This window comes from Triticum aestivum, chromosome 2D (genome assembly GCF_018294505.1).
Source record: "Triticum aestivum cultivar Chinese Spring chromosome 2D, IWGSC CS RefSeq v2.1, whole genome shotgun sequence".
Lineage (NCBI taxonomy): Eukaryota > Viridiplantae > Streptophyta > Magnoliopsida > Poales > Poaceae > Triticum > Triticum aestivum.
In genome coordinates, this window is record NC_057799.1 from 11,247,514 (window position 1) to 11,265,850 (window position 18,337).

At 45.6% G+C, this 18,337-nt stretch overlaps 1 pseudogene; it reads left to right on the forward strand.

Moving 5' to 3' along the window:
- Positions 1–14,895, forward strand: part of LOC123055471 (putative receptor-like protein kinase At4g00960) — a 47,813-nt pseudogene extending 32,918 nt beyond the window's left edge.
- The last annotated feature ends 3,442 nt before the right edge of the window (positions 14,896–18,337 follow it).

The following is an 18,337-nucleotide window of genomic DNA, read 5'->3' on the forward strand; positions in this document are numbered from 1 at the left end:
AAATATTTTCAGTCATTACAAATATGATACTGCTTGGAGATGATACTGCTTGGAAATGATACTGCTTGGTGTATTTTCCATGTTGTGATGGAGGCCTTTTTTGCCTTGTCCACCCGAGAGGCTCTTGAGTTTGCCGGAATGTCGATTAACTTCTGTTCCGGCAAATTCGGGTACTCCATATGTCCTATTTTGAGCAAAGGTCATGCTGAAATTTTCCGTGAATTTTAGCATGACTTTGCTAAAAATAGGACATATGGGGTACTTATGACTAATGCATGGGCCGGGGTATCTTAGTAGTTAATTAAGTAGGATCAAGTGCCCCGGCGTACTTGTGACTAATGCATGGCTTTTAGGGTGCCTCGGTGTCGATAAAAACCGAAATGATGAAAGCTTAGGCTTTTAGGGTGCCTCGGCGTCGAAAAACCCTCAATGATAAAAGCTTAGCTTTTAGGATGCCTCGGTGTCGACAAACCCTAAATGATGAGACCATGATCTTGTTCCTTGACAATAACCAACTTTTTGACCAAACTTTGTTCCTATTTAGAGAGAAACATGGCCAACAACGATGAGGCCGGGGGTTCGAGCGTCAAGCCATTCTGGATGCTGTCCCAGGAGATGGAGGAACAACCTCACTTGTATGAGGACGCCGCCTTCCCCACCGATCCTGAGACCACTGATGGTACCGCCGAGGATGACCCCACTGATGGTGCCGCCGAGGATGCCACCACTGATGGTGCCGCCGAGGATGCCACCACTGATGATGGCGGCGCACGAACAGATGGCAGCCAACCGAAGAGGCAACGGAAGGACCGGCGCCCGACCGTGCTCCGCACCCTCAAGGAGGAAGTTACTGAAGTGGACTCCGACGGGAATCCAACGGCGCCCGAACGAATAGTCAAGGGGTACTCGCTTCAGCTCGGGTGCATTCTCCGGAGCACCGTCTCGATCAACACCGAGAACCTGAGGCATCCTGACCGAGGGAATTTGCGCAACCTCCTCTTCACGAAGCTGCACGAACGATACAAGTTCCCCGCTGAATTTGAAAACACAAGCCTCAAAGGGAATAAAGTGAACAATGCTGCCCTCACGAAGATGAGCAAGGCCCTGTCTACTTGGAAAAGCAATGTGAAGAGAATGGTCGATAAAGGTGAGAGTTATGAGAAGATCAAGGAGAAAAATCCTTCGATCACCGAAGATGACTACAACGACTTCAAGATCAATTGCTCGAGCACCGCAAACTCCGAATCAAGTAAGTGGGGGAAAGAAATGCGGGAGCTGAACTTAGGGGAACACACACTCGGTCCCGGTGGTTACAGAGTGGCGGAGCCTATATGGGACAAGGAGGAGGCGGACCGTGCCGAGCAAGGCCTACCGCCCCTCTTCGATAAATACGGTGACAAGCAGACCAGGAACTTTGTCAGGGCCCGGTACAAGAAGGACCCGAAAACAAAGGAGCTTACCACGGATCCGAAGACCAGGGCGCTTGAGCTTGTTCTGGTAAGGAATACACCCCCTCGTAATTAGCTCCATATGGTTGCATTCTAATTAATGAAGCCAAATTTCTAAATGGTTCACATTCCTTCCGCAGGCGACTGAAAGCAGTAGCGCGGGGTCGACTAAGAGCAACCCTTGGGACACCACTCTAAATAGGGCGTTGAATGTAATGAAGAACAAGGATAAGCTCAGTAAGCCGACGTCAGCTGGTCGTGTGGCCGGCAAAGGCTTGTCGACAAAATGGTCGTCATACTATGACACTGCTGGGCGAAAGGAGAAAAAGACCAGCTCGGAAAGCCAGGCGCGCGAGGTTCAAGAACTCAGGGCACAGGTGGCGCGGATTCCAGAGATTGTCCAAGAGCAAGTGCAACAACAACTCGGAGCGACGATCACCGCCATTGTGCCTACCTTGATCCAGGGGATTAGTGCGTGGATTGCGGGCGGCCAACAGGGGCCGCCCCCGATTCCTAGCTTCACGGCCAGCAACTCGCTGAACGCGATGGCGGGGCCATTGGTGTCTCCGGCGGAGGCGGCATTGGTGTCTCCGACGCCGGCACGGGAGCTTAATGCACCCGGGTGTACGCCGGCCGGCACCTCTGCAGCAAGCGGCCCCTCCGTCAACTGCACGCCCGCCGTTGGCGGTGCCTCGACATTAGCCGAGCTCGACGCCATCATCACGGTAACTAATTAAGCCTCTCTCGGCCGAGGACTTCATCTCCTTGCCTTTGACTGGGCATCCCTAACGCCCTACATGTTTTCGCAGGGCGCCGCCGACGTTCCGTGCACTCTCCTGCACTTCGTGAACAACGAGTTGGTCGATGTCGCCAAGGGCAAAATCGTTCAACCGGGCAACCCCTTGTTCCACGGTACCCAGATGCCACCCAACTTGTTTAGGGTTCAACTGGTTCGGGTGCTGCCAGGCTGCGACGAGGTGTTACCTCCGATTCGACCAATGGGGGCCGACGATGATGACGTGATGAACCTCAGCGCCTGCCTGAGCTGGCCCCTGCTTTGGCCGAAGAGCCAGATTCGTTTGGGGGCGGGGGACACCACCCCAAAGACAACACCGCCAGTCGTGCCGGCGCCAAGTCGGCCCCATGGCAAGACCGCCGCAACGGTGCCGGACATCCCTATGCCACTGGATCCAAACATGCATATGGCACAGGATCAGAACGACGGCGACGACGATACATTTGCCAACGTCGATTAGTACTTTGCCGATCATGGGGATGGTGGCGACTTCATGGGGCCTCCTTCTCAAGAACCCAACCCAACAAAAGACGTGTGCGATCTAGCTGGTACCGCGGAGAGGCCAAGTTGCAACAGGCGTCGTCTGTTGTTCAGCTCTCAGGACACGCCTCCAGCTGCCGACTTCACCGAGCCTCAGATAGGCGAGGTGCCAAATATGATCAGCCCCAACACACTCAAGAATGCGGTCTGTGAGCAGAACTCGGTCCCATTACAGGAGATCAAGAAGAAGGCACGCAAAAGAAAGACTAACAAGGGTGCGGGCCAGCCGGCACCGAGTACGATCCGTGCTCAGGACGGGCCACCTTCAACTGCGGATATCTCGAGGAGGGTGCATGTGGCGGGTAGGCCGATGCTACCGAGAAATATGCTCGATGCTGCAACCGGTGCTATGCGGAGTCTGCATGACAGTGTGCTTTCTTTGGAGAAGCGGCGTCTCCGAGAGAAGGATGTGGCATACCCGATTTTCGCGGCCAAGGTGCCAGAGGGCAAGGGCTTTGTGGATAACTCCATCGGGGGTACGATCGTCCTGCGGTTTGATGACATCCACGCTATGTTGAACCTTCATCCGCTGCACTACACCTTCGTTCGGCTATTTTCGCTGAGTATGGAGATGCGGATCATTCGCGACAAGACCCCGGACATCGTGATAGTCGACCCCTTCTACATGCGTGCCAAGATCTTGGGCAGCGCTGGGGACCGGCAAGTCGCGAGTTCTTACCTCGAAGGCGTCATTCTGGCAAACCAAGATAAGGACAACTTCCTCGTGCCTTACTTTCCCGAGTAAGTCCTCCCCTCAACCGCCCCGTAACATATGAATTCTTAGATTTCGATCGTTTTTCTTTTAACATTCCGTGTTTTCTGCAGTGACACACATTGCACGCTCATCCTCCTAAGCCCCAAATATTCCATGGCCACGTATTTCGACCTGGACCGTCAGTCGAACGTAGACTACACAAATGTCAAGAAGGTTCTTGATGATGTTCTCCCCGGCTACGTCAAATCTGGAGGCACCTTCACCAGGCCTATTCGTAAGTACGGCAAGCACGTGTTCTCCCACAACACGACGTTCTGCTGCGTCAAGCAGCCGCCTGGTGGTCAGAAGGGTGCCTACTACGCCATCCATCACATGCGGGCGATCGTACGGGACCATCATCAACTACTGCTACCGAGTAGACTCAAAGATTGGGCCGCGAGCGTGTCGGCAATCCAGGACGCGGACATCAGACAAGAATTCTTTCGCATCCAGTCGGAGTTTGCGGAAATCATCCATCAAGATGTCCTTCGTACCTCGGGGCAGTTCTACCTCAGAAATCAACCGTCCAACAATGACATCGACACAATCCTACAAATGCAGGCTGACAACGCCCGTGGTTTCATGACTCCCACGATAGACGGCGGCTTCATCCACGCTCCGGTCCCTTGAGTCGAGTCGAAAGCAGTGATGCTGTGTCTAGTTCTGAAACATCGATTGGCTCATGTTGTAATTAAACTTTAATGAACTTGTAGTATGTCTCTTTGGTTTCGAGAGTCCTTCAACTTAGATGTAATCGATGCTATTAATGTCTTGCTTTTCTCTTCCGATCGTTCTGTTGCATACTTATATATTGCTTATGTATTGTCTGTGAATTGGTACTAACGTTTCGTTTGGCTACTGCATAGCGATGCCGTGGTATGTCGTGTACAAGGGTAAGGTTCCCGGAGTCTACGACGACTGGGAGGAGTGTCGGAGACAGGTTCACCGATTCAGCGGTAACAGTTACAAAGGGTACGCCACTAGGGTCGAGGCCGAATCTAGATACGCCCGCTATCTAGCGGGAGAGGGGAGGGAGCGTTGGAGGAACCGGATGAAGACGAGTTTCATCGTGATGATGCTCATCGTGATGACCGCAGCTCTCTTCTATGTGATGGTAGTTTAGATGATCGATATCGACTTGTAATGTGAAGACAAACTCGCGGTCTCGAGACTTGTAATATAATGATTCATACTTATACATTTTGTTCGGTCTTTTCAATTCGGAGACTAATATGATGAATTGTATTCGGAGACTAAAATGATGAATTGTATTCAGAGACTAATCTTTTATTGTATTCGATGAATCTGTTGTTGATGTGTGCTGTCTATATTTTGTCCAATTATACATTTTGTAACCTGTGCAAAAAACAGAAAATAAAAAAAAAAACCTAATATTCATACTAATGGCGCATCACATCATAGTGCGCCATTAGTATGCCAAAGGATACTAATGGCGCATCACTAAACAGTGCGCCATTAGTATGCCGAAGTTACTAATGGCGCATCCATATGTAGTGCGCCATTAGTATGCCAAAGCACCTGGGTATACATGGCCCCCTGGGAGGCATACTAATGGCGCACTGTTGTATATACTAATGGCGCATCTGGGGTGCGCCATTAGTATACCAGATACTAATGGCGCACCAGTGGTGCGCCATTAGTAAAATATACTATTGGCGTGCTACTAATGGCGCACCACTGATGCGCCATTAATGGCCAGATTAGGTGCGCCATTAGTAGGCCTTTTTCTAGTAGTGGAAACTGGAAGTCTGGTTTTACTCATACCCTGTCTCATCCGGTGTGCCCTGAGAACAAGATATGTGCAGCTCCTATCGGGATTTGTCGGCACAGTCGGGCGGTCTTGCTGGTCTTGTTTTACTATTGTCGAAATGTCTTGTAAACCGGGATTCCGAGACTGATCGGGTCTTCCCGGGAGAAGGCTTATCCTTCGTTGACCGTGAGAGCTTATAATGGGCTAAGTTGGGACACCCCTGCAGGGTATTATCTTTCAAAAGCCGTGCCCGCGGTTATGTGGCAGATGGAAATTTGTTAATATCCGGTTGTAGAGAACTTGACACTTGATTTAATTAAAATGCACCAACCGCGTGTGTAGCCATGATGGTCTCTTTTCGGCGGAGTCCGGGAAGTGAACACGGTTTGAGTTATGCATGAACGTAAGTAGTTTCAGGATCACTTCTTGATCATTTCTAGCTTCGTGGCGTTGCTTCTCTTCTCGCTCTCTTTTGCGTATGTTAGCCACCATATATGCTTAGTGCTTGCTGCAATTCCACCTCATTACACCATCCTTTCCTATAAGCTTAAATAGTCTTGATCTCGCGGGTGTGAGATTGCTGAGTCCTCATGACTCACAGATTCTACCAAAACAGTTGCAGGTGCCAACGATACCAGTGCAGATGACGCAACCGAGCTCAAGTGGGAGTTCGACAAGAAACGTGGTCGTTAATATGTTTCGTTTCCTGATGATCAGTAGTGGAGCCCAGTTGGGACGATCAGGGATCTAGCATTTGGGGTTGTCTTCTTTTATTTTGGTTCCGTAGTTGGACCTATGTGTGTACTTTGTTTGAGGTATGATTTATTTATGTGTTGTGTGAAGTGGCGATTGTAAGCCAACTCTTTATCCCTTTTCTTGTTCATTACATGGGATTGTGTGAAGATGACCCTTCTTGCGACAAAACCACAATGCGGTTATGCCTCTAAGTCGTGCCTCGACACGTGGGAGATATAACCGCATCGTGGGTGTTACACGCACGTCACAATTTGAGCGTTTTTTCTTTCTTTCATAGATTCGTTTATTCAGAACATTTTATCTCTTGAATTGTGCGCCCAAATCTCAAACAATCATCATCGTTGGATTTCTCCTGTCTAGACCTTCGAAATTAGATACCATGGTAATAGGTTTCACCGAGCTTTTTTTCATAAAAAAGTCAAAAACCGAAAAAAGATTGAATACAATACAGGAAAGATAGAGAACTGACAAACAAACAAAAAACAGCAAAAGAAAAACAAATAACAAAAAAATGGAAGAAAAACCCCGGAGCCAGAAGCACCTTTTTTCACCTTTTCTTTTTTGAGAAGCACATTTGTGCTACTTGCGGAAGCACATATGTGCCTCCTACTTATGGAAGCATAAAAAAATTCCTTCATGACAAACACAGTTGTGCTTCTTGCGAAAGCAAATCTGTGCCTCCATGAGAAGCAAATCAAATATGTGCTTCTTGTGGTGACGCATAATTTTTATTCCAAAAAGCATAGATGTGCTTCTCGCGGAAGACAATATGTGTCACCATGAGAAGCAAATATGTGCTTCCGATGGAAGCACATTTTCCCCCTTTTCAAAAGGCACATTTGCGCTTGTCACAGAAGCAAACTATGCCTCCATGAAAAACATGTGCTTTTCGTGGAAGTATGTATTTTTTTTAGTTTTCGAGATGCACAGCGTGAAAGCTAATATGTGTCTCCTGAGATGCAAATATGTGCTACTCATGAAAGCACAAATTGCTTTTGGTGCAAAGAAAAACATGATTTTTTTTCTCCGAAACCTAGGGAAAACCTGGCAATAACCAAAAATCCGAAAAAAGAAACCCATCTAAAACATGAAAGCACGTAAAAATAATTAAAAAAAAAGCAAAATTCATAGGGAGCAACATGTCGCTGCGGCTGGACACACCACTTAACGTGCTCTAAGGGCACCAAAAGTGACTGTGGAAGGTCCTCTTAAAGGGTAACTTCTTGTTAGTTCCTCTCGCGTAATTCTACGTTGTCCTTCTGTACGAGTCCTCCTGATCCGTTTAGTGCCTCTAAGCTTCCTGGTGCCCACATGTTGCCTTCTGGGCTGCAGCCCAGCGCTCGCGCCGTTTCCATGCGGGCTCCCTCGCCTTTTTTTCTTCTTTCATTCACTTTTTGCCTCGATTTTCATTCTTGATGTGTTGTTTATTAAAAAAACTGATGAATGGTTTTCTATTTAAAAATTGTTCAATGATTTTAAAAAGTTTGGGAGTTAAAAAAATAGCTGATGAATCTGAAAAAGTTCATGAATTTAAAGATACTACACAAAAATAAAATAGATTGTAAATTTAAAATTTATTCATGAATTTCAAAAAGTTTACGTATTTCAAGGGAAATGTTCACGAAATCAAAAAATGTTTGTGAATTTGAAAAAGTTCGTGAATTTGAGGAAAAAACATAAAAATCGAAAAAATAATTCATGAATGTGAAAAAAGTTCAAAAAATTGGAGCGAACATGAGGACTGACCGGCACCCCCAATATCCAACACTAGTCTGAGGCGCATATGAAGAGGCCCGGACGCGTCCGGTCGCGTCCGTCGTGTTGAACAAGACAGACCAAACCCATCACAAATTCCACCAAATTGATCAAGTCTACCAAATCCATACACCCTGTATATGTCCTGCATTTCCTGCGTCTAAGGCGTAGCCGTCCTCCACCCGTGCTCCCCCATCCGCGCTGCCGCCCCCACCCGCCACCCTAGATGTTTTCTGTGGGTAGCCCGTCCCCCACGCCGCCACATATGTTGCTTCGGCGTCTTTTGTTGGGCTCCTGTCCGTGGCAACGAGAATGTCGCCCGTAGGGAGCAGCGAAGGACGCAGCGTGAGTGGGAAACAATAGCAACGAGAACATCCGTGAAGGACGCTTCGGGGATTCGCGTGGGAATTCACTGGCGCGGCGAAAAAATTCAAGCGCCTCAACAATAGCAAACACAGAAACTATTTTATGGATGCGATGACGTAGTTTCAATCCTTCATAATTTTGGTTTCTCAGGAAGAAGAAGAGGATCGTCCTGTAAGTCATCAGAGGATCAGAAAGTTGGCAGCGGTAGGCACGGAGATGTTTACAGGGTATGGTCTACTAATCATTGTATTTTTTTTCGTCTGTATTTCTCACATTTTACAATCAAGATCTGTACCATGACAAGGTGTCTATTTTACCAGGCAACTCATCAAGGGGAAGAGATCGCCGTGAAGAAGCTCCATCAATTGCATGGACTTGATGATAAGCAATTCCACGCCGAATACTGTAACCTTCGTGAGGTACGCCACCAAAAGATTGTGCGGCTAATTGGCTACTGCTACGAGACTCAGAGCAAATACATGAATCATGTGGGGAACTTGTCTTCGCGAAAATTATAGAGCGAGTCTGCGAGTGCTCTGTTTCGAGTATATGCAAGGCGGAAGCCTTGATAAACATATCACGGGTAAGAAAAATCCTCTCTGATTATTCCATGAATATATAATTATGCATACGTCTCATTCTCTCTCTTTTTTCGGGTGTCTCTTCTACGTTGCACGTACGTGTTAGATTTAATTTTTTGCAGTGCAAATTATTAGTATTCTCTAGGAAGTTTTATGCGCCAATTTTGCATGTAGGTAAGTAAAAACTGGACGAAAAGGTTGCAGGCAGAGCCTGGATATTCCTCACATGAAACCGACATGCTAGGAGTGACTAGATGTGTTGAGATTGCATTAAGGTGTGTGGACAAGGATCGAAACAAAAGGCCCTGTATTAAGGATGTTGTCCATGAGCTGGAGGAACTAGAAGCTGAGATCAAGAAAATGTCCCCATCTTCTGACCAGTCAAAAGGCCTAATTCTGCAGGCAAGCATCCTTGTCACTTATTGTTCTAGGTTTTACAATGCTCTGTTTTTTTTACACTTTAGCTATATGTAAGTTGCCTAGGAATGGAATTTGGGTCAGTCAATTTTTCTGACCATTGATTGCTATTTCAAATCTGTACTTCTTTCTTTCTGTTATGTGCTATCTCTTGTTCTGCTCTGAGAATAGAGTGACCTTTGTTTTGTTTCAGTCAATTTTTAAATGGGCTAGCTTTAGTTGGGGTATCTGATACTGTTGGGCTTTATCCCTCTCCTTTTCCTTCTTCACGTACGCAACCGCCAAACCCACCATGATACACACGTTGGGCCATGCAACTGCATATGCGTATATACATATGTTTAATAGCTGGGCCAGTTAATTAACCAGCTACTATTTAGCCGGCCGTTAGCTTATTAATCATTACTAGCCAAGAGTAGTTGACATAGACGTGCACGTGTATGAACTTTAAAAAAATGTACACATGCATGTGCACCCATTACTCCACCGTGTACATAAGTTTCCACCATTTTTACACAATTTTTTTTTGTTTTTCGCCATTACTCGGGTTTTTGTGCTTGCATTTTTGCGATGTTGGATGGGTGTAAAAATACACTCACACATGTTATAAAATATGTATGAAAATTGCACTATTATATGATAATTTTTCGCATACTACAAAAAGTGCAATTTTAGTGTAACGTTGTGTTCAAGTTCTTATATTTTTTATTTTTATACAAACTTTATTATTTTTCGCATACTAAGGATAATACAAATGGCATTAATTCATTATTTCTTATACAAACTTTATTATTTTGATCTTTAGTTTTATTTCACTTTCTTTCTTATTTAAGAGTAATCCAAATGGTACTAATTCATTCCTTCTTAGGAAAATTCATTTTTGCAAAAATTTCATTATTATGCATATTCTTGCATATTATAAAAATGCGCAATTTCTGTCTAAATTATGTGCAAATTTTGTCATTCTTTGTTTTATTTTTTTCCTTTTCTTTCTTCTTAAAGGATAGTATCAATGCCAAAAATTCATCATTTCTTAGAAAACTTCATTAATTTGTTTTTGTTTTTGTTTTAGTTTCATTTTATTTCTTAAAGGGCAATACCAATGCCACTAATTCATTATTCCATAGAGAACTTCATTGTTTTTATTTTGTTTAGTTTTTGTTACATTTTATTTCTTTTTAAGGGGTAATACTAATGCCACTAATTCATTTTTTCTTTTGACAACTTCATTATTCTGATTTTGCTTTTGTTTTTATTTTTATTTCTTCCTTAAGGGTAATACCAGTGCCACCAGTTCATTCCTTCTTACGATACTTCTTTTTTGCTAACCTTACTACGATATGTTTATTCTTGCATATAATAATAAAAGAAAAAAATGCGACTAAATTATTTTTAGTTTTTATTATTTTTTCTTTTCTTTCTTAACAGAGCGCAATACCAATGTCACTAATTCATCTTTTTCTTAGAAAACTTCTCTATTTTATTTTATTTCGTCTTTAAGATAATATCAATGTGAGCTTTGAAATTTTCACGAAGGTTGGCACAAACCGTCTCACACAGATTGCGCACAGTGTGGTGCAGCCAACACAGACCGCTTTCATGCCAGGACGACATATCCTAGAGGGGGTGGTTGTCTTGCATGAGACCCTTCATGAAATCCACTCGACGAAACTTGATGGAGTGATCTTCAAAGTGGATTTTGAAAAGTCCTACGATAAAGTCAAGTGGCCTTTTTTGCAACAAGCTTTGCGCATGAAAGGATTTGACGAAGCCTGGAGAAAACATGTCGAATCCTTTGTGCAGGGAGGTAGCGTTGGTATTAAAGTTAATGACGATATTGGTCATTACTTTCAAATGCTTAAAGGATTAAGACAGGGTGATCCCATGTCACCGATCCTTTTTAATATTGTGGTTGATATGTTGACCGTGCTTGTTAACAGAGCGAAATAAGATGGTCAGGTAGGTGGTCTTATCCCACATCTAGTTGATGGTGGGGTATCTATCCTACAATACGCAGACGATACAATTATTTCCATGGAGCATGACCTCGCGAAAGCAAGGAACATGAAGTTAGTTCTTTGCTTATTCGAACAACTGTCCGGACTCAAGATTAATTTTAATAAGAGCGAATTGTTCTGCTTTGGACGCGCCAAGGATGAGCAAGAAAGATATAAACAGTTGTTCGGGTGTGAATTAGGTGCGCTTCCCTTTACGTATCTAGGGATACCAATTCATCATCGCAAACTTACTAATAAAGAATGGAAATGTATTGAGGATCGGTTTGAGAAGAAATTAAGTTGCTGGAAAGGCAAACTTTTATCTTACGGAGGAAGGCTAATTCTTATTAATTCGGTGCTAACGAGCATGCCGATGTTCCTCCTTTCTTTCTTTGAAGTACCAGTAGGAGTACAGAAAAGATTAGACTTCTACCGATCCAGATTCTTTTGGCAAATTGATGAGAATAAGGCCAAGTATAGGCTCGCCAAGTGGGAGATGATTTGTAGACCAAAGGACCAGGGCGGATTGGGTGTTGAGAATTTAGAAGTGAAAAATAGGTGCTTATTGAGCAAATGGTTATACCGCCTTTCAGTGGAGACTGACGGTGTGTGGTTGCAGTTACTTTGAAACAAATACTTATACGCTAAGTCTTTGGCTCAGGTAACGGCACAGCCGTCGGACTCACCTTTTTAGGGGGATGGGCAACGAACTCGATTCTGGGAGGATACCTGGTTAGGGGGCACTCCATTAGCGTTACAGTATCCAGTTTTATATCACATTGCACAACGGAAAGAAGTTTCTGTTGCGTCTGTGTTGCAGTCCATTCCACTTAATATTCAATTTTGACGGGCACTTGTGGGTCCACGCTGGGATACATGGTTGCATCTTGTGCGTAGGTTAATGGAGATTAATCTTTCAGATGCCAATGACACGATAAGTTGGAAGTTAATGGGGTCAGGTGTTTTCACGGTTAAATCAATGTATACGGATTTAATCAATACTGGAGACATCCCAAGGTCGGGCCATATCTGGAAAATTAAGGTGCCGTTGAAAATAAAAGTGTTTATCTGGTTTGTTCACAAAGGTGTAATCTTGACCAAAGATAATCTAGCCAAACGCAATTGGGAAGGGAGTCAACGATGTTGCTTTTGTGACCAGAATGAAACAATTGAACATCTACTTATTAAATGTCCGATTGCTAGATTACTTTGGAGAACTATTCATGTTGCTTTTAACATTACTCTGCCAACTTCAATATAACAGTTTTTTCATGACTGGCTGAATGGGGTGGCACCTCAGACAGCTGCACAAATCAGAGTCGGAGCATGTGCGTTCCTTTGGGCGATAAGGAATTGTCGGAATGATGTTGCCTTTTACAGACAAAACATTACTAATTTTTTGCAGGTCATCTTCAGAGCGTCTACATGGATCTGTACGTGGTCCTTGCTGAGCCATACGGACCACAGGGCGCACATGGCTATTGGGTGCAACCGATGGGAAACGGTTGCACGGGATACATACAACCGATATGGATGGCGGTCCAGTAATAGGCTAGGTGTGTAAATATCTTGATCTATTATAGCCGGTTGTGGCTTTTTTTATTTTTGGCCGCGTGTGGCATTTGTTTCTTCATGATCTTTTGAGACCACTTGAGGAGACTTTTGGACCTCTTTTCTTAATAAAATGGATGTGTGCATCGAATGATGCAGAGGCCGGGGGTTAACCTCCTTTTCTAAAAAAAGATAATATCAATGCCAATAATTCATTTTACTTAGGAGATTTCATTATTCTGAAAAAAAATTGTGTGTAAGTATGCACGCAAGTACTATGCAGTACGTGTGTAAATTATACTAGAGATGCAAAAATTGCACTATTATACGATTATTTTTGGCATATTAAGAAATGACAGTTTTAGTGCAAGTTCTTTTTTGTTTTCATTTTCTTTCTTCTTAAAAGGTAAAACCAGTGCCACTAATTCATTCATCCTTCAAAAAATTCATTATTTTGATTTCTTTTATTTTCTATTTTATTTTTTCTGAAAAGGTAATACCAATGCCATTAATTCATTCTTCTTTACAAAACTTCATTATTTTGATTTTGTTTTAATTTTTATTTTATTTTTTAATGGTAATACCAACGCAACTAATTCATTCCTTCTCGGAAACTTCCTGTTTCAAAATATTGACTATAGTATGCTTATTCTGGCATATTGTAAAAACATGCAATTTTTGTGTAACTGGTGTGCAAAAATTTTTATTATTTGTTTTTCATTTTCTATCTTCTTAAAGGGTAATACCGATGCCACTAATTCATTCTTTCTTAGATAAACTTCATTATTTGATTTTGATTTTGATTTTATTTAGTTTAGTTTAGTTTTCTTTTCTTTCTTTTTATTTCTTATTCTAGCTTCTTTATTTGAAAGTTCCACTATCATCTTATTCTTGCCCATTATAAAAAAGTGCATATTTTTTCATTGTTTGTTTCTATATTCTCCTTCTTAAAGGGCAATGCATTTGCCACTAATTCATTCCTAGCAACACCATTCTCAGAGTTCTTGGTTCGAAAGCTTCATTTTTGTGAATTTTTTCTATTATATTCTTACTCTTCTGTATTATAAAAAGTGCAATTTCTATGCAAATTTTGTCCATATTTTTTTCCTTTTCTTTTTTCTTAAAGGGTAATACCGATCCTTTCTTAAACTGTATGCAAATTTGGTTTTCAGTTGACTGATCTGTAGCCAGTCACTTTTTTTCGTTTTCTTTTTTCCAATTAGGTATTGGGTCGGGTCTTGTTATGTTTCAGGCCAAGACCAAATATTTGCTGGGTTTCTGTTTTGTGGTTGTATAGGACCAGGTGCATGTCTAAAAAAGACTACCATTACAACCAGGAGTACCATAGCTAGTCTCATGCATGTCAACTAGAAAATTTTGATGAGGTGTCATAGAATTAAATGAAGAAAGAGAGGATTGATTATCATATCATGATACCGTATCATAATAAATGTTATACTACTATGTGTCATGCATGGCAATAAATAAAGTACTACATGATACTACGCATTAGGGATGTAGTATCATATACTAGTATCATATGCGTGATACTAGTATATGATATTAGGAGACGACGTGCAGCGGGGCGGGGCCTCACGTTAACCGGAAAAAAGTGACCGGCCCAAAATAATTTTTCAGTCACCTTACCAGTAGTCAGTCCCTTTTTTTTACAGTAGCATTCAGGCCTGACAAACTTCTGTCAAATTTGTATCAGTGTAGCAATGTTTGTACGATCGGCTGCACTAATGGACGTCTAATTTTCCTTGCAGAGAAGCTGTGACACTAACATTCTCTCGGTGGATCCGGCCCTCGAGCTGCGGTTCCTCTTTGAGCCACTGAAAGAGACGTCGTGCTGCCTGCAGCTGACCAACAAGACAGGTGGCTTCATCGCATCCAACATATTGATCAACAAGAACAATTACAGTGTGCGTCCAAGCCAAGGAACCATACTGCCGTGCTCCATGCGTCATGTTGTCGTGACACTGTCAGCGCAAGAGGCGGCGCCGCCCGTACATGCGGTGTGACGACATGCTCCTGGTGCAGAGCACCAGCATCACCCAAGATGTTGGTGAGATCAATTATCAAGAATTGTTCCGGATGGCCATGGGGGATAAGGTGGTTGATGTGGTGAAGCGGCCTATCGCTTATGTTACATGGGACTAGTAGTATTCTCCACCAAGAACTGAGAATAGCTCAGGTGGTAAACTGCCTTGTTGATAGATTCAGTCAGTTCTTGAGTTGAAAAGTGGAAGTAAATCAAGACGTTTCGATAAGAACTAATGGCATGCATTAATATCTTAAAAAGTAACAGTGTCACCATTAAGCAAACTTTTTCTATAAATATAGATCACGGATGTACGCATACACATATCAGTTTTACTTATCACTACCCCATGATCGCTATGGCATGGTGCATGAAGAACATCGGCGAAGGACTGTTGGGAGCCAGCAAGGTGTTGATATGCTTGTTCCTCTGGTACGAATACTTCGGACCCGCACTTCTCCCGATCAGAATGATCCAAGTTAATTTAGTTTTTTTTTCTGCAAGTACTCCCTCCGTAAACGCTTTATATTTCTTTATAGAGGGAGTAGAAGTTAATTTGGTTGATTGTTAATGTGTATTGTTTTCGGACGTATGCAGAAGAGATGGGATCGGATGCCTGTGAAAAAGCTTGGAGCCAGACATGGGACAACGACACATCATGTATCTTCCGCGGCACCTGCAGCAAGCCCTGTAGAAGAGAGAACTTTGACAGCGGCATATGCAAAGAAATAAATTATTGCATGTGCTACAGGAACTGCACCACTGAATCCATCTAGCCATTTTCATGCATGCTCGATGGAAGCTATTGCTATGAATTCATGCATTATGAATGAAATAAATTAATTAATTTAAGCCGCTCTGTCCATCTATCCATGGCATAATAAAGGAATAGATCTTGATGAGGCAATGTTCATTTGCTACAATATTTTTCCCATTGTTCCGAATGCTCACTCGGCGAGAGGTTCCCCATTGAAATTGGCCGAAATGCCAATAGGTTTTAGAGCATAGGCAGTGGCGGAGCCATCCTCTTGCCTAAGGGCATCTCCAATGCCAACTCTCAAACCGTCCGCAATTTTCTGAACCGCACGATTCGAACGTGTTTTGTCATCCAAGACGGTCTTGTATTGGTTCGCAGGCTGGTTTGAAAGCACTTTCTCCCGTAAACTGAAGACAAAGTCGTGGGAGGGGGGGGGGCTTTGCGGGTGTCCGGACCGCCACCACGTTTGCTTCTGACTAACCCAAACCGCCCAAAAATGCCACCCGCCTCTCCACCGTTTTCCATCGAACGCCATCGCCGCTTGTCGCGCCACATTCATGCTGGCCCAGAGCATGCAGCGGCCGGCATGTTGCTACGCGATGTGACCGGACGGGAGGGCGGTGCCGATGGATGTGACCTCTCAGGCGTCGCTGCTTCAATGCGAACGACGCGTCCCAAGAAACCGACTCCGGCCGTTGCGCCGCATTGAAGCGGGCTGACCACCCCTTCGCCTGGCGGCCTAGCCGCGGCTATTTAAGTTGTATGCCGGTGACGCACACATCCACACTCTTCCTCCCCGAGCATCGTCCCCTTCCCCTCCCCGTCCCTCTCTCCGAGCGCTTCCTCCTCCCTGAGCCCAGCGGCGATTCCGAACTTGTGGTTCTCTGCGACGGTAGGTGGAGGCGGTGGAAGTTCCTCGTCAAGCGGATCTTGGGGCCGCAGCCCTTGCTCTCCGGGCCCCTTGCATCCACGGTGTCGGGCTCCTCCGGCAAGGAAGAGATAGTCATCTCCTCCAGTGATGAGGAGGACCAGCAGCCGCAGCAACTGCCCTGTCTCTTCGTGGAGGCTGCCCTGACAGACGAATAATTCTTCTGTCAGATGAAGATCATTACAGAGCGCTCGCTCCATCAGATGGGCCCGGCGCCACCATCGTTAGCGCACGTCAAAGAGGAGCCACCATCCCCAACGCACGTCCGTGTGAAGCGGGAGGCGGCATCCCCGCTCCAGCGGGTGAAGGACGAACCCACGTCCCCGCAGCACAACCGCGGCCTCCATATCGGAGGCTGTGTCAAGGAAGAGCATGCGTCCCCAGCGCATCCGTCGCGTCAAGGACGAGCCGGTGTCACCCTAGCCACACAATACGTACACCCTATTGACGGGCCCGTGTTGCCGCCATGCCGCAACTGCCGCCCCGTGAAGGAGCTGCCGCCCGTAATGACGAAGGCGCGTGGCTGCATGCTCCACTACCTAGGAGGAGGCGGTTACGGTGGTGCCTCGGGCTTGGGGGCTGTTGTATCCGAGGAGAAGCGCGCGGCAAGACAGCACATGCAGTACGGCCGGTGCAATGCCGCTCGCCTATCCGTGTTCGCCAAGTCCGACACGGCGCCGGAATGGGTCCACAACAACGTGGATCTAGCCCTCATGTGGGCCCTCGACCGCTCCGTCACCACAGTCCCACTCGCCGCTGCTGCTGCCTTAACGGTGATTCCATCAAGATCATCAAGATCGGTGAGGAGTGGTCGCTTAGCGACTCCTCCGCCAACCCCGGCAAAGGCAAGGCTGCCATCTGCTATGGCTGTGGCAGCCCTCTGCACCGCGCAGGAGGAGGCGAAGCGGCTCCTCCACGAGCGTCAGGTAGCCGCCGGACAAGGAAGCATATTTATAGTTCTTTACTTCATTTGGCCCAGTGCATTGCTAACTCTGAGTCCACACCTGCAATTTCTCAAGAAGTGTACTGTACAGACAATTTTTCAGGACGATCAGGTCCGACGGACGTACTCCCTCTGGAAACTAATATAAGAGGTTTAGATCACTAAAGTAGTGGTCTAAACGCTTTTATATTAGTTTACGGAGGGAGTAGTACTGATTTTTTTTGGGGAAGGACGTAGTACTGAATCTGAGTGTGGTGCCAGCTAAACTGGTCCATCAAGCCCATAACGAGCTACAGTACTAAGAGCAACTCCAACGAGCCGACCCAAACGGACGGCGATTTTGTCCGCTTTTTGTCCGTTTGGGTCGGCCAGGCGGACACGGATGTCCGCTTCCGCGTTTGGATCGGCGTATGCGCCCAATGCTCGCCCGACCCATTTTGACGGCGCCGACAAAAAAAACTGTGCATGCATATTTAAAATAAAAACAACTTAATTAAACATTAAAGCCGGCCAGGAAGGCCGGCGAGAGTCCACGCGTCCACATTAGCATTAAATAAAACTAAAAATACTAAACTACGAGGCGACGCGCTGCTCTAGGCGTCGTTGTCGTGCTCGGGGTCGCTGAGGTCGATGAGCGTCGACGCAGGGCCGGCCCAGGGGAACGCCGTGTTCTAGGCGGCGGCGATGTAGGCCGCGGGCAGCTGTTCTGGCGCGGGCAGTGCGGGCAGTGCCGGCGCGGGGGGCTGTGCGGCCGCCTGTGCAACCGCGACCTCGTGCGCCTCCTCCTCAGCCTCGTGCCCCTCCTCCTCGAGGTCGCGCTCGAGCATCTCCTCCTACTCGCCCCGACGACGCTCTTCGGCCGGCCGGCGCTGGCGGCACATCTCGAGGTACGCATGCTCCTGCGACTGGGACGCCCCCATCCAAACCGGTGGC